Raw genomic sequence first — 22,585 nt, 5'->3', positions numbered from 1 at the left:
GTGAATTACATCACATGGAAAAACACTTGAACTTATAAGTATCAATATACCAATGATCAAGAACAGTACAGCAACCACAAAGCAACGTGGAAACAACCACACAGAACACCTTAGCAACACCATAGCAACCATTTACAGCATCACGATGCACCACTGACATCCAGAACTGCCTATATTCAGGTAAAGTTTATACTGGCCGAAGGTTTTATGTGTCTCTTTCTGTAAATCTGTAAATAAATAAACAGCAGCATTGCTCCCGTTCCAATTATCAGCTACTCTGCATCCACAGCATTGTTCTCTGCTCTTATCCCAAGTTATTGTGTGTTTTACGGTTTCATCAAAGGTGTGGAGATTTGTTGGACTGAGCCGGATAAAATCTGGTCCTAACAGCCTGGCTGACAAACAACTTCTAATTAAAGCGTCCTTAAAATTCACTGAAACAGAACCTCCTAACTGATGCGCTGTGAAATGCTCTTCATAGGCAAAAAACTTCACATGGTACATAAACTAACAATTCAATTAAAAAGAGCTTGACAAATGATCTCGTTGCAAAGCATTCTGGGATTGCAGATGATGCATCCGATGCTGCTTTAAAAAACATTTGCGGCGCAATTATGATGCCCATGGTTTGGAACGGTTTCTGCAGAGGGAATGTGTCTATGATGTTCCAAAATGCTCGGTGTAGACAGCTAGGATTTTATGTAAACCTTGTGCATGCAAAAGAGCTGAAAACAAGCCACTCTCAACATAACACCAAATGTGACGTACAGTCGTACAGCCTCCAACATTAAATTACACATTAAATCAATCATAATGTTGTTACAATGCTAAAAACAAAGTTTAACTGCTGAGTTAGCGCTATATGCTAGTTAATGCTTTATGCTAACATTTAGGCTGAAGTTTTACTATTGAAGTTACAGTTACGTTTTGCAGGTCCATAAAAACACAAACTTACCTCTCAGAAACATCCATTAATAATCTCCAAACAATTGATTATTTTTCGTCTAATACAGACTCAAACATAACATCTGTTTACACACACACACAGAGCTACTGAAAGGAGCTGCTGTGTGAAACATCCAATCAGAGCAGAGCTCAACATTATTATTCATGACCCTTTCAAATAAGGTAATCATAGGCCATTTCAATGCATTCTTTGGCACCTTTAAGTATAATCCACATGAGAAACATCTGAGCTGTCTCGCTGCCCTTTTATCTTTCTCTCCTTAAGCGCTGACATATTCAGACTCATGCAAATCACCGAGATAAAACAGGGCACTTTAAATAGAACGAACAGCACAAAGGATCCTGGACGTCAGGCATATTTCAGCCGGGACCCAGGATGGCCTCACACGTCTGCAGATTTAAACTACAAACGGCCACCGTGGCCGACCCCAGGCCATCTGTGACCTCACACCAATTGGATGAGTCAGAATGTTAATATTCTTAACCATCTCTGTGGTTATCTCATCATTATCTACAGTTTTCCTGCTTTTCGTTCTGTGGTGAGCGAAGCCGTCACTCTTCAATATAAAGGTGCTTAAAAGGTTTAAAGCGATGCCATAGAGGAAACATTATTGGTTCCTGAAATAAACATACAGACAAAGGTTATTTAAAGACCCGTTTCTTCATACCTTTTATAATCTAATCCTTTTTACAAAAAAAAAAACTGTTATGAATCAGAAGTGTTCTGGCGCGTGCTTCTGATGTGAGCTGCAAAGACAGAAGACGCTGATAAGTAATTTGTGCATTTATACGGGCTGCATAAGTATTGTTTACAATGTTTGCTTAATGACTTAAATAAAAAAAATAAAAAAACTTGGCAATTACGTCAACAGAATGTGCTGTAGTCTACTCGTGAACGCACACTGAAGGACCAAAGAGAAGAACAAATTGTTGAATAAACTCGTTTGTGTTGTTTTTTGTTTGCACACAGAAGTGTTCTCGCCACTTCATCATATTATTATTGAACGACTGACGGCGTCTGGACCTTTTGGCAATGTTTTTCATTCTTTTCTGGGCTTGATTGTGAAAATCAAGCCTCCTGGTTTTCATCAAAAATATCTAAAAATGTGTTCTGAAGACAATCAAAGGACTTGGTGGTTTAGTACGGCACAGGGGTAAGTGATTTATGATGAAATTGTCATTTTGGGTGAACTATCCCTTTAACATTAAAGCCAAACTTAGTGATGGGGACAAGACCACCTATGCAGAGTCCGAGTCAAGACATAGTTTTTGAAGGGTCGAGACCGAGTTCGTGGGTTTTCAAATACAGTCGAGTCCAAGTCAAGACCGAGTCTTTGAGGAAGCAAGTCTGAGTCGCGACCAAGTCCTTTAGGAGTTTTCATATTCATAATTTAATATCACCCCAGTTAATAATCAACAGACTAAGCTAGATTGGGAATTGTTTAGAGGAGCAGTCTTAACGTCTTAATGTGGACTATGCTTTTACTTTCATTATAAAAATCCTTACCACATGCATCATCTTCTGCCTATTTTTCTAGAGATAAATAAACGGCTCTGATGGCAGTATCTTTGCACCATGGGATGTCATTTTTAAATAATGCCTGTCAACATTGCATTTTATTATTATTGTGTTTATTATTAATGTGTTGTGTGTTTTTTTATATGAACATAAAAAATGCGTTGATCTCGAGGACTCGGTCTGAAATTATGAGTCCTTCTCCTCCCACTGTGGTCCGAGACAGAGTCAAGACCGAGTCTTTGAAGGAACAAGTCCAAGACGAGTCCAGAAAGCAGAAATGGGTCTCGAGACCGGACTAGAGTACTACAATACTAGCCAAAATGTTTTAGCCAAAAAATAGTTCTTCTATGGCGTCATGAAGCACTTTTATTTTGTATAAAGAATATTTTAAAATCATTCACCATTTCTAAAATAGCATGCAAAGACAACATGTGTGTACATCATTCACATACTCTTAAAATGGCTTGGTTGTTTTTAACCCATGTATTGGGTAAAATATGGACAAACCCAATTGTTAGTTTAAATCAACCAAGTGTTGTCTATATTTGAACCAACCAAAACAACCCAAGATACTTTAATTTAAACCCAGCGTTTGAGTTTGTCAATATTTAACCCAATAAATATGGGTTTCCAATATGGGTTTCCCTGGTGGTTCATGGAGAAATTGCAAGGGGTTGGTGAGTTAATGTAAAGCAATAAATTACTTTAATTAAGTCATAAAATGTAAATAAATTAGTGTTGGGCAACAATTAATTCTGATTAATCACATACAAAATAAAAGCGAGTTTTTGGATAATATATGAGTTTGGGCTGGGTGTAATTGTTATGTATATATAAACACACACACATTATATATGTATTTAAGAAACTTTTATATGTAAATTAGAGCTGGGATAAGATTAATCGCAATTAATCGCATACAAAATAAAAGTGATTTTTAGCATAATATGTGACCAGTCACGGAAAGTAGGGACACAAGTCGGATCTGGGCATTTTGAGTTGTTCACATATTCTGAAAGTGCAGTTTCTAAGCTTTCCAACGATGTGTGACACATGGAAATTTGATAAGATTTGGAGAAGTTGTGGCCATTTGAATATAGGAACTCAGAAATACTCAAACAGAGAAAATCGAGACGAAAGGGACTCTTCTTTTCAGCTGGGGGAGACAATAGGGCTCATTTACATCTCATTTAGCTAAGCCATGCCCCCTGTAAAACCCTTTTTGAGATGTTCTAGCATCATATGTAGTATTTTATGACCAAATGACAACACGCAAAAATAAACATGACTCTTTTTACCTTTGTGGGGATCACAAGTCGAATCCAGTCTGTTTCAGATTATCCAATGACCATTTTGTCCACAAATGCGTATAATCCGTGAAATATAGATTGTTTACATCAGATTTCGCATGAATGTCTGGTAATACAATATAATATACAATCTGAAGACTATTTAAATCGTAACATGTAAGGGTATATGAGCTTACACTTCTTTAAACACATGAACCCGCCTTCAAAGTTTGTATTTAAAATAGGGAAGTAGTATAATAGATCATCCAAACAGCGCCGTCGAAAACGTGACATCCTTTAGAGATGTTACCAATGGCTCGCTCGTTCCTCCATCAGCCAATGACTTCGTGGAAAATATTGATAGACAAAACATGTAGCCAATTATATGAAGAATACAACGATATCTGTGTAACTTCTGTGTGTTTGGACTCATGCTGCGCTGCAAGAACTGACATAGAGATGACGTCAAAGTACCGCGAGAGCGAGTCGAAATTAAACTACTCCGTAAGATTTCTTGAAGCGCTCTCGCGGTACTTTGACGTCATCCTACTGCGGCACCGCATAAAGTCAGTGACGCGGCTGACGTACGATGCGGCTGACTGTTATTTGTTCCGCCCCAGCTTCTTTTATTTTTCTTTTGTTTTGTGCGCCCGAGCTTTACAGTCTGGGGAGACGCACGCTATAAGTTTGAAAAAAAAAACTTAGCAAACATGTCTGAGATACAGGGCAGCGCGTCACTACAGTCACGTGACTTCACGCTCGAGCCGGAAGAGAAGACAATGCTGAATAAAGTCGTAATTCTGCTATTTTTGGACCAAACTGTATTTTCGATGCATCAACACAATCTTACTGACCCACTGATGTCACATGGACTACTTTGATGATGTTTTTATTAACTTTCTGGACATGGAAACCATACATAGATTTTCAATGAAGGGGAAAGCTCTCGGACTAAATCTAACGATAAAACATCTTAAACTGTGTTCCGAAAATGAACGGAGGTCATCCGAGTTTAGAACGACATAAGGGTGAGTCATTTATGACATTATTTTCATTTTTGGGCGAACTATCCTTATTTAGTAGTCACGCTGTTCCCTTTGGGGGCGGAGGCGAAAACAAAAGCTTATACAGTATGTAAATATACACACAGACAATGACGCCCCCCGCTGCACGCTAGAATCTCCGGAAAAACAAGCCTATTTTAACCGCAAAATGTACGCTTTTAAATATACAAAAACTACTATCTCAAACATGGAGAGGCTTCTTCGTGATCTCAACTAACAGATTCTGCAATAAAACGAAAATCACAAATTTTGAAAAAAAAACTTTGTTTCTCATTTTCTCGAAACTTGTGCTGCCGACTTGCGTCCCTGGTTTCCGTGACGGGTCACATATGTGAGTGTGTGCTGTGTGTAATTATTATATATATAAATACACACACATTCATGTATGCATTTAAGAAACATTTACATGTGTATATATATTTATATATATATATATATATATTTTTTTTTTAATTATATACAAAAAAAATGTTCTGAAATGTATATATGTATGTGAGTGTGTTTAAATATACATAATAATTACACACAGCACACACACATATAATATACAAAAAATAACTTTTATTTTGTAAGCGATTAATCACGTTTAATCTTTTCCCAGCACTAATGTGTATATATATATATTTATTTCTATTTTTAAATGTTTTTATTATATATAAATTAAAAACATTGATATATAAGAAATAATATATAAAAACTATATATTAAAATATATAAAAAAATCTGAAATGTATTGTGTTTAAATATTAGTGCTGGGAAAAGATTAATCGCGATTAATCACATACAAAATAAAAGTGCATTTTTGTCTAATATATCATATAAATACACACACATTCATGTATGTATTTAAGAAACATTTACATATGCATATACATTTATTTATATTTTTATAAATTCTATATTATATATAAATAAAAAAACTATATATAAATTAAACATTTCTTAAATGTATATATGTGTATGTTTGTGTGTTGAAATATACATAATATTTACACACAGCACAAACTCATATATTATGCAAAAAAATTACTTTTATTTTGTATGAGATTAATCTAGATTAATCTATGCCCAGCCCTAATATTTAAACACACACATATACATACATATATACATTTCAGAACATTTGTATTTATATATCCATTTTTATTGTTAATATCTAATATATAAAAATATAAATAAATATATATTGTTTCTTAAATACATACATAATTGTGTGTGTATTTATATATACATAATAATTACACACAGCGCACACCCATATATTATGCAAAAACAACACTTTTATTTTGTGTGTGATTAATCAGGATTAATATTTTCCCAGCACTATTAAATATACATAATAATTACACTCAAAACACACACACACACACACACACACACACACACACACACACACACACACACACACACGCACGCACACATGCACGCACGCACGCGCGCACACACACACACACATATATATATATATATATATATATATTATGCAAACTCTTATTTTCCATGCACTTAATCGCGATTAATCATTGCCCACCACCATTTTTTTTATTAATAATCTAAATAAAACACTTACTAACAAAATTATATATTTAGTTTGTTTATTCTGCATGTAGCGACCATTACACAACACTACACTATATCAGAAAACTCATGCAAAATGAATAGATACGTTTTATGTAGCAATAAAAGAAAATCACAAAATGATGGTCTAATAATAACAACTACTACTCATTAAAACTTTAAAACAGATGAAAAATAAGTTTATAAGTTAATAAGTTATTTTAAAGTTTAGCATGCAAATGTGCTATTAAATTATTAAAACATTTACTTAACATTTCAGGAGGTGCTTCAAGTAAATAAGTAAATATGAGTGTTCGGCTGTCAAAAAAAATTGAAAATCCCTGGACTAAAACAACCCAGCAATTTCTGTAGTGTAGGTAAAAGACTGTGCAAAGTCATTTCCGATCTTAGTAAAATACTTTCATTCAGTATCCTGAAAGTGATGTAACTTTCTGCTTACATGAAGCAAACTCCAACGCGCAGGAATCCGTAACACATAATTGGCAGATCATCCAACCTAGAAAAGCAGCTCCGCCTCCTTATCTGTAGTTGTGCATCTTTGCTCAACTGCACTTTCGGTGATCGCCCGTCATTGATGTAATCAGACGACGGCGACAGCTGGTGAAGAACGCTGTAATCATCTATGAGTCTGTAAGCGTGAACTCGCTGCACATTTAACACATTTGTTTTGGGTTTGTTAACACATGACATTTGGAAAGTGAGCTCGGCCTCCTCCTGAACACACAGTCAGCATCAGCCGCCCGCATGATGAAATACCACGGTAAGAATCAGCAACGGTGTGAAATAAAACCTGTTAAATGACATGCAGGAATGAATGTTGAGATTTTAACCTCGTCAGTGGATTTGTAAAGCAGTTAAGGGCACATCAGGTCTGTTTTAAGCAAATATACATTCGCTTGACTGTTACAGCCATATGTTTCTGTGAAACCATAATGTGACAAATCTACAAGAAATAGGTGAAACCAGTGTTTAGGAAAATTATGTCTACAGTATGCATTTACATCTATGTTTTTGCAGATGCTTTTGTCCAATGAGATTTTATAAAGTAGACATTTTATATCTGTGTGTGTATTCCCCGGGTTCGAACACATGGCCTTTTGCTGTGCTAACGCAATGTGTTTTTTTTACATGCAGGAGCACGATGTTTCTGTATCTGTTTAGCATAAACTGCACATTTTTTTTGTTTTGTTTTTTTTGGCACACACCTGCACTCCTGCCTACATGACACGGCTTACACGTGTTTCTATCAGACTAATCTGCACGTGTTGGACAATAAACTCACCTTCCTCACGCTCCTCACAACTGACCTTGAGTTTCATTGGCTGTTTTAAGCAGGAAACACACACCCATGATAAAGAGACGAGACCTCCAATTTAGAGAACAGTGACAACATCTCTATAGCCAAGGGCAGGTAATGCATTTGTAAGGATACGTTGTAAATTGTCTCATAATTGCTCCATAAGAAGTCTTTATAAAATATTGATTATCATCTTGATAAATAATTAAACTAAAGTTAGGAGAGGTTGTTCAAGGTTACTACAGTACTGTATATCAAGCAAATGTTCAGTATGACGTGAGAGAGAGACAATGACTATAAACAGACACAATAAAGACAAATGCCAGCACAAAAGTTCACATGCACATTACTTGGAGGTTATCGTTTTCTTGCAACTTTCTTGACAAAGAAAAGCTTTGAGATCTTTCAGATGATGTGAATCAGGCGGCTATAATTAGTCATTTGTGCATGCACAGTTAATTTTGATAGTCTTGTAATGAGGATGAAGGGTTTAGAGGCGTGACGCCTGCAGGGCGGAGACACAGAGAGTCCTGGGTATGGCTAATCACAAACACTAGAAACCACACTGACAGGTTAAATGAAATTAATGACGCACTGATGAGATCTGTTGTTTATTACTGCTGGAAAAAACAACAAGTTCTTCAACATTTGATGTGATTTGATTGATATAATGATCTCATCTAAAAAATGTAATGTTTAGTTTGAGTGGCAGCTAGAAATGAAGCGTTGAAGTCAAACACTGGAAACAGTGACAGTGAAGAAAGAACCTGAGTTATACCTAAAGACCTGAAGCAAGAGTCTGGAGGCCGTTGGGAACATCATCACAATCAATGCCATGGAGACGCCTCAGATCACCTCAGCTTCATTGTAGTCAGTTTTATATAGACAGGCATCCCTTCCATTTTCTTTGTTTATCTTGTACAGATATCATAATTAAAGTATTCTGTACTCTTCTGGCTGCCATTTGAGTCTAATGGAGCTGATGAACTCATAGAATAAAAGTCAACACGGAGAAAATGGCTACTACAAAATGAGCCTTGGCACTGCAGCATAAAAAAGCTTTTAGCCATGATATCAATCAACTGCTTGGTCTCATATTTAAAACATTAACTGCAAGAGTGCTGCATTTCTCTGCATATCAGAACATCAACTACAAGAGTGCTGCACTTTTCTGCAGGTCAAAACATTAACTGCGAGAGTGCTGCACTTCTCTGCATGTCAGAACATTCACTGCAAGAGTGTTGCACTTCTCTGCATGTCAGAACATTTACTGCAAGAGTGCTGCATTTCTTTCTACATTAAAACATTCACTGCAAGAGTGCTGCATTTCTCTGCATGTCAGAACATTAACTGCAAAAGTGTTGCATTCTCTGCATGTCAGAACATTAACTGCAAAAGTGTTGCATTCTCTGCATGTCAGAACATTAACTGCAAAAGTGTTGCATTCTCTGCATGTCAGAACATTAACTGCAATAGTGCTATACTTTTCTGCATGTCAGAACATTTACTGCAAGAGTGCTGCATTTCTCTGCATGTCAGAACATTCACTGCAAAAGTGTTGCATTTCTTTCTACATTAAAACATTCACTGCAAGAGTGCTGCATTTCTCTGCATGTCAGAACATTAACTGCAATAGTGCTATACTTTTCTGCATGTCAGAACATTAACTGCAAGAGCGCTGCATTTCTATGCATGTCAGAACATTAACTGCAAGAGTGCTGCATTTCTCTGCATGTCAGAACATTAACTGCAAAACTGCTGGATTTCTCTGCATGTCAGAACATTAACTGCAAAAGTGTTGCATTCTCTGCATGTCAGAACATTAACTGCAAGAGTGCTGCATTTCTTTCTACATTAAAACATTCACTGCAAGAGTGCTGCATTTCTCTGCATGTCAGAACATTAACTGCAAAAGTGCAGCATTTCTTTGAACATCAAAATGTCCACTGCAGGAGTGTTGCATTTCTTTCCACATTACAACATTCACTGCAATAGTGCTGTACTTTTCTGTATGTCAGAACATTTACCGCAAGAGTGCTGCATTTCTATGCATGTCAAAACATTAACTGCAAAAGTGTTGCATTCTCTGCATGTCAGAACATTAACTGCAAGAGTGCTGCATTTCTTTGCACATCAAAACATTAACTGCAAGAGTGCTGCATTTCTCTGCATGTCAGAACATTAACTGCAATAGTGCTATACTTTTCTGCATGTCAGAACATTAACTGCAAGAGCGCTGCATTTCTATGCATGTCAGAACATTTACTGCAAGAGTGCTGTATTTCTCTGCATGTCAGAACATTCACTGCAAAAGTGTAGCATTTCTTTCTACATTATAACATTCACTGCAAGAGTGCTGCATTTCTCTGCATGTCAGAACATTAACTGCAAAACTGCTGGATTTCTCTGCATGTCAGAACATTAACTGCAAAAGTGTTGCATTCTCTGCATGTCAGAACATTAACTGCAAGAGTGCTGCATTTCTTTGCACATCAAAACATTAACTGCAAGAGTTCTGCATTTCTCTGCATGTCAGAACATTAACTGCAATAGTGCTATACTTTTCTGCATGTCAGAACATTAACTGCAAGAGCGCTGCATTTCTATGCATGTCAGAACATTTACTGCAAGAGTGCTGCATTTCTCTGCATGTCAGAACATTAACTGCAAAAGTGTTGCATTCTCTGCATGTCAAAACATTAACTGCAAAAGTGTTGCATTCTCTGCATGTCAGAACATTAACTGCAAGAGTGCTGCATTTCTCTGCATGTCAGAACATTAACTGCAAGAGTGTTGCATTTCTTTCTACATTAAAACATTCACTGCAAGAGTGCTGCATTTCTCTGCATGTCAGAACATTAACTGCAAAACTGCTGGATTTCTCTGCATGTCAGATCATTAACTGCAAAAGTGTTGCATTCTCTGCATGTCAGAACATTAACTGCAAGAGTGCAGCATTTCTTTGCACATCAAAACATTCACAGCAAGAGTGCTGCTTTTCTATAAACATCAAAACATTCACTGCAGTAGTGCTGTACGTTTCTGCATGTCAGGACATTTACAGCAAGAGTGCTGCATTTCTCTGCATGTCAGAACATTAACTGCAAGAGTGCTGCATTTCTTTGAACATCAAAATGTCCACTGCAGGAGTGTTGCATTTCTTTCCACATTACAACATTCACTGCAATAGTGCTGTACTTTTCTGCATGTCAGAACATTTACCGCAAGAGTGCTGCATTTCTATGCATGTCAGAACATTAACTGCAAAACTGCTGGATTTCTATGCATGTCAGAACATTAACTGCAAGAGTGCTGCATTTCTTTCTACATTAAAACATTCACTGCAAGAGTGCTGCATTTCTCTGCATGTCAGAACATTAACTGCAAAAGTGTTGCATTTCTTTGCACATCAAAACATTCACAGCAAGAGTGCTGCTTTTCTATAAACATCAAAACATCCACTGCAGTAGTGCTGTACGTTTCTGCATGTCAGAACATTTACAGCAAGAGTGCTGCATTTCTCTGCATGTCAGAACATTAACTGCAAGAGTGCTGCATTTCTTTGAACATCAAAATGTCCACTGCAGGAGTGTTGCATTTCTTTCCACATTACAACATTCACTGCAATAGTGCTGTACTTTTCTGCATGTCAGAACATTTACCGCAAGAGTGCTGCATTTCTATGCATGTCAGAACATTAACTGCAAAACTGCTGGATTTCTATGCATGTCAGAACATTAACTGCAAGAGTGCTGCATTTCTTTCTACATTAAAACATTCACTGCAAGAGTGCTGCATTTCTCTGCATGTCAGAACATTAACTGCAAAAGTGCTGCATTTCTTTGAACATCAAAATGTCCACTGCAGGAGTGTTGCATTTCTTTCCACATTACAACATTCGCTGCAATAGTGCTGTACTTTTCTGCATGTCAGAACATTTACCGCAAGAGTGCTGCATTTCTATGCATGTCAGAACATTAACTGCAAAAGTGTTGCATTCTCTGCATGTCAGAACATTAACTGCAAGAGTGCTGCATTTCTTTGCACATCAAAACATTAACTGCAAGAGTGCTGCATTTCTCTGCATGTCAGAACATTAACTGCAATAGTGCTATACTTTTCTGCATGTCAGAACATTAACTGCAAGAGCGCTGCATTTCTATGCATGTCAGAACATTTACTGCAAGAGTGCTGTATTTCTCTGCATGTCAGAACATTCACTGCAAAAGTGTTGCATTTCTTTCTACATTAAAACATTCACTGCAAGAGTGCTGCATTTCTCTGCATGTCAGAACATTAACTGCAAAACTGCTGGATTTCTCTGCATGTCAGAACATTAACTGCAAAAGTGTTGCATTCTCTGCATGTCAGAACATTAACTGCAAGAGTGCTGCATTTCTTTGCACATCAAAACATTAACTGCAAGAGTTCTGCATTTCTCTGCATGTCAGAACATTAACTGCAATAGTGCTATACTTTTCTGCATGTCAGAACATTAACTGCAAGAGTGCTGCATTTCTATGCATGTCAGAAAATTTACTGCAAGAGTGCTGCATTTCTCTGCATGTCAGAACATTAACTGCAAAAGTGTTGCATTCTCTGCATGTCAGAACATTAACTGCAAGAGTGCTGCATTTCTTTGCACATCAAAACATTAACTGCAAGAGTGCTGCATTTCTCTGCATGTCAGAACATTAACTGCAATAGTGCTATACTTTTCTGCATGTCAGAACATTAACTGCAAGAGTGCTGCATTTCTTTGCACATCAAAACATTAACTGCAAGAGTGCTGCATTTCTCTGCATGTCAGAACATTAACTGCAATAGTGCTATACTTTTCTGCATGTCAGAACATTAACTGCAAGAGCGCTGCATTTCTATGTATGTCAGAACATTCACTGCAAAAGTGTTGCATTTCTTTCTACATTAAAACATTCACTGCAAGAGTGCTGCATTTCTCTGCATGTCAGAACATTAACTGCAAAACTGCTGGATTTCTCTGCATGTCAGAACATTAACTGCAAAAGTGTTGCATTCTCTGCATGTCAGAACATTAACTGCAAGAGTGCTGCATTTCTTTGCACATCAAAACATTAACTGCAAGAGTTCTGCATTTCTCTGCATGTCAGAACATTAACTGCAATAGTGCTATACTTTTCTGCATGTCAGAACATTAACTGCAAGAGTGCTCTATTTCTCTGCATGTCAGAACATTAACTGCAAGAGCGCTGAATTTCTATGCATGTCAGAACATTTACTGCAAGAGTGCTGCATTTCTCTGCATGTCAGAACATTAACTGCAAGAGTGCTGCATTTCTTTGCAAATCAAAACATTCACAGCAAGAGTGCTGCTTTTCTATACACATCAAAACATTTACTGCAAGAGTGCTGCATTTCTTTCTACATTAAAACATTCACTGCAAGAGTGCTGCATTTCTCTGCATGTCAGAACATTAACTGCAAAACTGCTGGATTTCTCTGCATGTCAGATCATTAACTGCAAAAGTGTTGCATTCTCTGCATGTCAGAACATTAACTGCAAGAGTGCTGCATTTCTTTGCAAATCAAAACATTCACAGCAAGAGTGCTGCTTTTCTATACACATCAAAACATTCACTGCAGTAGTGCTGTACTTTTCTGCATGTCAGAACATTTACAGCAAGAGTGCTGCATTTCTCTGCATGTCAGAACATTAACTGCAAGAGTGCTGCATTTCTTTGAACATCAAAATGTCCACTGCAGGAGTGTTGCATTTCTTTCCACATTACAACATTCACTGCAATAGTGCTGTACTTTTCTGCATGTCAGAACATTTACCGCAAGAGTGCTGCATTTCTATGCATGTCAGAACATTAACTGCAAAACTGCTGGATTTCTCTGCATGTCAGAACATTAACTGCAAGAGTGCTGCATTTCTTTCTACATTAAAACATTCACTGCAAGAGTGCTGCATTTCTCTGCATGTCAGAACATTAACTGCAAAAGTGCTGCATTTCTTTGAACATCAAAATGTCCACTGCAGGAGTGTTGCATTTCTTTCCACATTACAACATTCACTGCAATAGTGCTGTATTTTTCTGCATGTCAGAACATTTACCGCAAGAGTGCTGCATTTCTATGCATGTCAGAACATTAACTGCAAAAGTGTTGCATTCTCTGCATGTCAGAACATCAACTGCAAGAGTGCTGCATTTCTTTGCACATCAAAACATTAACTGCAAGAGTGCTGCATTTCTCTGCATGTCAGAACATTAACTGCAATAGTGCTATACTTTTCTGCATGTCAGAACATTAACTGCAAGAGCGCTGCATTTCTATGCATGTCAGAACATTTACTGCAAGAGTGCTGTATTTCTCTGCATGTCAGAACATTCACTGCAAAAGTGTTGCATTTCTTTCTACATTAAAACATTCACTGCAAGAGTGCTGCATTTCTCTGCATGTCAGAACATTAACTGCAAAACTGCTGGATTTCTCTGCATGTCAGAACATTAACTGCAAAAGTGTTGCATTCTCTGCATGTCAGAACATTAACTGCAAGAGTGCTGCATTTCTTTGCACATCAAAACATTAACTGCAAGAGTTCTGCATTTCTCTGCATGTCAGAACATTAACTGCAATAGTGCTATACTTTTCTGCATGTCAGAACATTAACTGCAAGAGCGCTGCATTTCTATGTATGTCAGAACATTTACTGCAAGAGTGCTACATTTCTCTGCATGTCAGAACATTAACTGCAAAAGTGTTGCATTCTCTGCATGTCAGAACATTAACTGCAAGAGTGCTGCATTTCTTTGCACATCAAAACATTAACTGCAAGAGTGCTGCATTTCTCTGCATGTCAGAACATTAACTGCAATAGTGCTATACTTTTCTGCATGTCAGAACATTAACTGCAAGAGTGCTGCATTTCTTTGCAAATCAAAACATTAACTGCAAGAGTGCTGCATTTCTCTGCATGTCAGAACATTAACTGCAATAGTGCTATACTTTTCTGCATGTCAGAACATTAACTGCAAGAGCGCTGCATTTCTATGCATGTCAGAACATTCACTGCAAAAGTGTTGCATTTCTTTCTACATTAAAACATTCACTGCAAGAGTGCTGTATTTCTCTGCATGTCAGAACATTAACTGCAAGAGTGCTGCATTTCTCTGCATGTCAGAACATTAACTGCAAAAGTGTTGCATTCTCTGCATGTCAGAACATTAACTGCAAGAGTGCTGCATTTCTTTGCAAATCAAAACATTCACAGAAAGAGTGCTGCTTTTCTATACACATCAAAACATTCACTGCAAAAGTGTTGCATTTCTTTCTACATTAAAACATTCACTGCAAGAGTGCTGCATTTCTCTGCATGTCAGAACATTAACTGCAAAACTGCTGGATTTCTCTGCATGTCAGAACATTAACTGCAAAACTGCTGGATTTCTCTGCATGTCAGAACATTAACTGCAAAAGTGTTGCATTCTCTGCATGTCAGAACATTCACTGCAAAAGTGCTGCATTTCTTTCCACATTACAACATTCACTGCAAGAGTGCTGCACTTTTCTGCATGTCAGAACATTTACTGCAAGAGTGCTGCTTTTCTATACACATCAAAACATTCACTGCAAAAGTGTTGCATTTCTTTCTACATTAAAACATTCACTGCAAGAGTGCTGCATTTCTCTGCATGTCAGAACATTAACTGCAAAACTGCTGGATTTCTCTGCATGTCAGAACATTAACTGCAAAACTGCTGGATTTCTCTGCATGTCAGAACATTAACTGCAAAAGTGTTGCATTCTCTGCATGTCAGAACATTCACTGCAAAAGTGCTGCATTTCTTTCCACATTACAACATTCACTGCAAGAGTGCTGCACTTTTCTGCATGTCAGAACATTTACTACAATATTTCTTCATTTCTCCCCATGTCAGAACATTAACTGCAAGAGTGCTGCATTTCTTTGCACATCAAAACATTCACATCAAGAGTGCTATTTTTCTATACACATCAAAACATTCACTGCAAGAGTGCTGTACTTTTCTGCATGTCCAAACATTAACTGCAAGAGCGCTGCATTTCTTTGTACGTCAAAACGTCCACTGCAAGAGTGCCACACCTCTGCGGGTTTTTGGGCTTCACTTGGTGCACCTGGTCACTTAATGCACCAGTACTCTTGCTCGGACGTGAACGCGCGTGGCACTAGCGTAGCCAGGATTCACAATGTGGGTGGCCCCAGAGAAAATCAGGTGGGCCTAGCCAAAAATGAATCTGTTATCAAAATATACAAACACACAACTACACCAGCTTCAATACCGTTTAATAAGAACAAAAGCCTGTATGAGCCCTATTTTAACAATCTAAGCGCAATGTGCAATAAACCAATAAGAGTCTCATCCCCTTTAAAAGCCAGTTGCGCTGGTGCCATCCCAATTTCCTATTTTGGCAGAATTGTTAAACTAAAAAACTAAGGGGAGCCTTCATGATCAGTGTAATCTCAAAGAAAAATTTACAAATATGTAAGTTATATAAGGTTTGTACTTCAAAAATAGTTTATTTGTAACAAACAGGAGATAATTTACAAACATGCCGTTTCAGCACTAGAACAGCACCGTGGGTGTTTTGAAATGTAAGCATAACATAAAAATGGTTATCATCTCATCATATCCTTAGGTACAACGTCATCAAAAATAATAAATATGTGGGGTAGCATTAACATTTTTTTACAAAAATGCAATAATTGCATTTGTTTAAAGCAAAACATTTAATTACTTACCAGACTACAGGTGACGCAGCTCTTTAAGCCTTCTAACGTCTCATAATCGGTCCTCATTTATGTCCAAGCATTCAATAATAATCTTTTTAAACATTTTAACATTTTAATCCTTTGATTTTTCATATTTTAAACGTTTGTGTGCTGCTGCGCATCCATGTGACAAGCAAATGCGCGTTGTCGTCCCGTTTATAGGCGCATATTACTAACGCGCTCATTAAATAACAAAAGCAATATTGCTCCATTGACTTTAGAGCAGGTTTTAGTTGGTCAGTGGCGTAGTCTATTTTATTTGCCTCAAAATAGCAACGCGCCAACAATGCGCCTGATCACACCTCGATTTCAGACCAGAAGGCTCATGGGCGCAAAATTGAGCGCAAATGTTATCTGGAAAGACTTTTCTTTTTTTAGCTGCTGAACCAACACTTCATGTTCAGAATCCTCAACAGTGATGATAAAGGGTGGACCAGCAAGCTGTAATAAAGTCTTCTCACCGAAGGTCTTTGAATAAGACAATGAAGGAGCGGCAGCTCTCATTATTCTGTATGTGTCAGCCTTAAACCGGGTGTTCATATCTATGATGTGGGGTGGGGGAGGGCGAGGAGGCTGTTCGAAATGCGCTATTTATTGCACTACTAATTACAAAATTAACTTATTCCTTCTCATAATAGCAAACAAGAGTTTAAAAAATATATGATTTATTTTAAAGGTCAAGTATAGTGATGATTGCAACATAATTTACTCATTAGGATAACTAATAGGCCTTACTGGATAGGCAGGTGGGTGGGCCTAGCTGACAGGGCCCACCCATAGCTACGGCGGCATGGACTGCTTCTAGCACCTGAACTTGTAATGTGCATTACTTTGACTCTTCCTCGGCTCGCACATGAGCTTGTAATACACGCAGCTCTTGCATGCTGTTAGATGCGCTCCCATTAATTGCATCAGTTTTAAGAAGGTTGCGGTCATGACAATGTGGCCCTTAGAGTAAATCTGCTTCTTTTTGTCCACCAATCAAGTGCCTTTGTCATAAATGAGTAAAAAATTAACAAATAAATAAATAAGTAAACTATTGCCCCGCCCCCAATACCATTGTGTATCGGCGATCTCACATGCTGACGATAGCACACTCTCAAAATGGGGCATAATGCCCAACACTAGTAGACGGTACAGTAAAAGTTTCTGTGCACACAGAGAATGGCACTCAACGATGAACAAAGGCTCTATCAATACAACCACTTATTTGTGAAGTGTGCAACTTCTGGCATCTTTTAATGAAGCTCATTATAAATGCACATATATGATTATATCCATCACCTTGATGACAACCTTGCAGTGAAATTGTACAGAATAAACCCGTTAGCCTTCGCTATGAATAATACAATAAGCTGTTGTATGTCGAAGCGGGTGATGAATTCTTCATGACTGGCGTAGGAAGCGGACAAACGTCTGTCCGCCTATACAACAACATCATCTAACAGATGAGAGAAACCTAGAGGTAGAGGTACTTTAAAGGCATTAGCCACGATCACTGATAACACAAGATAAAGACCGCACTGATGTATAAAAGAGCTAATGCAGTACAATTTGTTAAAGTAATTCCGGATCATTTATTGATGAAGATTATGATGGTGTGTTAATCTGCTAGAGAATCTTGGCAGACAATGGACCACCAACTTAAAATCAAATCAGGAGACCTTGCATGAACTCAATAAATGTTATGTATGCCTTTAAACTGTATAATGAACCCTGCCAAACTTATCTTGAAATCTGTAAAACTCATTACACACATGATATAGAAAATTTGTATGATTTATATAAAGTCCCTCGACAAAAGTCTAAATTTGAAAGAAAGTCATTTTAGCATGTTGGATTAAATTACAGTCCTTCCAGAAAAACTTTTTTAAAACAGTTTTATTGGTGATTGTTGCGTGCAAAAATCCTTGATCTTGCGGAACTTTTTCTTAAATAATGCAATGGAATATACGTGATATTTATGCAATTTTATGCGCTGAAATTGTGGGAACTTGTAAAAATTGCTGGAACTTGCAAAAATTGCAGGAACTTGCAAAAATTGCAGGAACTTGCAAAAATTGAGGGGAACTTGCAAAAATTGCGGGGAACTTGCAAAAAAATTGTGTGAACTTGCAAAAAAGGCGTGGAATTTGTAAAAATTGCGGGGAACTTGCAAACATTGCGGGAACTTGCAAACATTGCAGGAACTTGCAAACATTGCGGGAACTTGCAAAAATTGAGGGGAACTTGTAAAAATTGCGGGGAACCTGCAAAAATTGTGTGAACTTGCAAAAAAGGCGTGGAATTTGTAAAAATTGCGGGGAACTTGCAAACATTGCGGGAACTTGCAAACATTGCGGGAACTTGCAAACATTGCGGGAACTTGCGAAAAATTGAGGGGAACTTGCAAAAATTGCAGGAACTTGCAAAAATTGAGGGGAACTTGCAAAAACTGTGTGAACTTGCAAAAAATGCGAGGAACTTTTAAAAATTGCAGGAACTTGCAAAAATTGCGTGAACTTGCAAAAATTGCGGGGAACTTGCAAAAATTGCGGGGAACTTGCAAAAATTGCGGGGAACCTGCAAAAATTGTGTGAACTTGCAAAAAGGCGTGGAATTTGTAAAAATTGCGGGGAACTTGCAAACATTGCGGGAACTTGCAAAAATTGCGGGGAACTTGTAAAAATTACAGGAACTTGCAAAAATTGCGGGGAACTTGCAAAAATTGCGGGGAACCTGCAAAAATTGCGGGGAACTTGCAAAAATTGCGGGGAACCTGCAAAAATTGCAGGAACTTGCAAAAATTGCGTGAACTTGCAAAAATTGCGGGGAACTTGCAAAAATTGCGGGGAACTTGCAAAAATTGCGGGGAACCTGCAAAAATTGTGTGAACTTGCAAAAAGGCGTGGAATTTGTAAAAATTGCGGGGAACTTGCAAACATTGCGGGAACTTGCAAAAATTGCGGGGAACTTGTAAAAATTACAGGAACTTGCAAAAATTGCGGGGAACTTGCAAAAATTGCGGGGAACCTGCAAAAATTGTGTGAACTTGCAAAAAGGCGTGGAATTTGTAAAAATTGCGGGGAACTTGCAAAAATTGCGGGGAACTTGCAAACATTGCGGGAACTTGCAAAAACTGTGTGAACTTGCAAAAAATGCGGGGAACTTGTAAAAATTACAGGAACTTGCAAAAAAGGCGTGGAATTTGTAAAAATTGCGGGGAACTTGCAAAAATTGCGGGGAACCTGCAAAAATTGTGTGAACTTGCAAAAAAGGCGTGGAATTTGTAAAAATTGAGGGGAACTTGCAAAAATTGCAGGGAACTTGCAAAAATTGTGTGAACTTGCAAAAAAGGCGTGGAATTTGTAAAAATTGCGGGGAACTTGCAAACATTGCGGGAACTTGCAAACATTGCAGGAACTTGCAAACATTGCGGGAACTTGCGAAAAATTGAGGGGAACTTGCAAAAATTGCGGGGAACTTGCAAAAATTGTGTGAACTTGCAAAAAAGGCGTGGAATTTGTAAAAATTGCGGGGAACTTGCAAACATTGCGGGAACTTGCAAACATTGCGGGAACTTGCAAACATTGCGGGAACTTGCAAACATTGCGGGAACTTGCAAAAATTGCAGGAACTTGCAAAAATTGAGGGGAACTTGCAAAAACTGTGTGAACTTGCAAAAAATGCGAGGAACTTTTAAAAATTGCAGGAACTTGCAAAAATTGCGTGAACTTGCAAAAATTGCGGGGAACTTGTAAAAATTACAGGAACTTGCAAAAATTGCGGGGAACTTGCAAAAATTGCGGGGAACTTGCAAAAATTGCGGGGAACCTGCAAAAATTGTGTGAACTTGCAAAAAGGCGTGGAATTTGTAAAAATTGCGGGGAACTTGCAAACATTGCGGGAACTTGCAAAAACTGTGTGAACTTGCAAAAAATGCGGGGAACTTGTAAAAATTACAGGAACTTGCAAAAAAGGCGTGGAATTTGTAAAAATTGCGGGGAACTTGCAAAAATTGCGGGGAACCTGCAAAAATTGTGTGAACTTGCAAAAAAGGCGTGGAATTTGTAAAAATTGAGGGGAACTTGCAAAAATTGCAGGAACTTGCAAAAACTGTGTGAACTTGCAAAAAATGCGGGGAACTTGTAAAAATTGCAGGAACTTGCAAAAAAAGGCGTGGAATTTGTAAAAATTGCGGGGAACTTGCAAACATTGCGGGAACTTGCAAACATTGCGGGAACTTGCGAAAAATTTAGGGGAACTTGCAAAAATTGCAGGAACTTGCAAAAATTGAGGGGAACTTGCAAAAATTGCAGGGAACTTGCAAAAATTGTGTGAACTTGCAAAAAAGGCGTGGAATTTGTAAAAATTGCGGGGAACTTGCAAACATTGCGGGAACTTGCAAACATTGCGGGAACTTGCAAACATTGCAGGAATTTGCAAACATTGCGGGAACTTGCGAAAAATTGAGGGGAACTTGTAAAAATTGCGGGGAACTTGCAAAATTGTGTGAACTTGCAAAAAAGGCGTGGAATTTGTAAAAATTGCGGGGAACTTGCAAACATTGCGGGAACTTGCAAACATTGCAGGAACTTGCAAACATTGCGGGAACTTGCGAAAAATTGAGGGGAACTTGCAAAAATTGCGGGGAACTTGCGAAAAATTGTGTGAACTTGCAAAAAAGGCGTGGAATTTGTAAAAATTGCGGGGAACTTGCAAACATTGCGGGAACTTGCAAACATTGCGGGAACTTGCAAACATTGCGGGAACTTGCAAACATTGAGGGGAGCTTGCAAAAATTGCAGGGAACTTGCAAAAACTGTGTGAACTTGCAAAAAATGCGAGGAACTTGTAAAAATTGCAGGAACTTGCAAAAATTGCGTGAACTTGCAAAAATTGTGGGGAACTTGTAAAAATTACAGGAACTTGCAAAAATTACGGGGAACTTGCAAAAACTGTTTGCAGCTTTTGAATGATGATAACGTTCCCATGGCAACAGGGGACATGGCTGCGCTTATGTGAAGTAAATGCAACATTTTAAACTTAAACTTAAGATATATGTGATTTTTGCTACGAAAATGTGGGGATTACGAAATCATGCAAGCCCCACATATTTTGTGCATGGAAATCTGCAATTTATACTGCAAAATATGCGGACTTTGGCAGATCATGCTTTGAATCATGCGATCGCATAATCGCGTTTTTCTGGAGGGACTGATATTAGCAATAACTGATGCCATTAGGTTGGAATTAAACTGTGCTAGTCAACTTCGTTTAGTACAAACAAACCATTCCTGGATCCACTGAGTCATGCAAGAAAGCTGTGCACTGATCAATCTGTGTCAGATATCCACACCACCCTGTAGGTTATTATTTACTATAGGCGCAGCTCAGATACTATGCGCTTGAGCGATTAGGCCTTAAAGGCGTAATGCATTAGAGATGATAAAGAGGTCAACCATGATGTCATAGCTATCAACCTTCCTTACAGGAAAACATCAGACTCAAAACATCAGACCTTTCTGCACAGCCACATCATCTGCTGGGATGTCATTAATCTGTATGAGGTCAACTTTCTATTACATGTTATTAGGTTTGGATATTGCATATGTGTGTGTTGTTGTTGCTTCTGACTGCACAAATCGATCCCTTATTTCCCAGAACTCCCATAGCAAAGGACAACAGATGTCATATTCACAGTGTCTGAAAAACAGAAGCGTGAGAGAAAGAGGATGTGTGTTATTGTGAACGGCTGACACTCTCACCAGATATGAAGTCTGTTCCAGTGTCAGTCATCTCAAAAGGCCATCTCTTGTCTTTTCAAGGTCTTCTGGGTAACTGGAGTGATGCCACCTGTAGCCATGACAACAAAGAGAGAGAGAGAGAGAGAGAGCGAGAGAAAGGTTTTCAGTGCATATAATTGTTTCTTAGACTCGAATATAACAAGAAAAAAAGGACAATCTCAATTAAATCTCTGCTTTTATCACAGTTTGTTTGTGGTAGCTGAATGAGACAAGAATATAGGGATGCAGAAAATGGGGAAGAGAGAAAAAAATAGAAGAGGACAAATGGATAAGAAGAGAGAAGGGCAGAACA

The 22,585-nt window shown here is 37.9% G+C and overlaps 1 protein-coding gene across 1 annotated transcript in view; it reads right to left on the bottom strand.

Annotated features, from left to right (window-relative positions):
- Positions 1–22,344, bottom strand: part of lrfn1 (leucine rich repeat and fibronectin type III domain containing 1) — an 84,538-nt gene extending 62,194 nt beyond the window's left edge. Inside the window, exon 1 of the mRNA XM_065282005.2 lies at positions 22,255–22,344. The gene's annotated coding sequence lies outside the window, so the exon portion shown is untranslated. The remainder of the gene's footprint in view (positions 1–22,254) is intronic.
- Between the last annotated feature and the right edge of the window lie 241 nt (positions 22,345–22,585).

Source organism: Paramisgurnus dabryanus, chromosome 8, assembly GCF_030506205.2.
Source record: "Paramisgurnus dabryanus chromosome 8, PD_genome_1.1, whole genome shotgun sequence".
NCBI classification, from domain to species: Eukaryota; Metazoa; Chordata; class Actinopteri; order Cypriniformes; family Cobitidae; genus Paramisgurnus; species Paramisgurnus dabryanus.
Note: the sequence above shows the minus strand (reverse complement) of the source record. Positions and strands in the feature narration are given on the sequence as shown.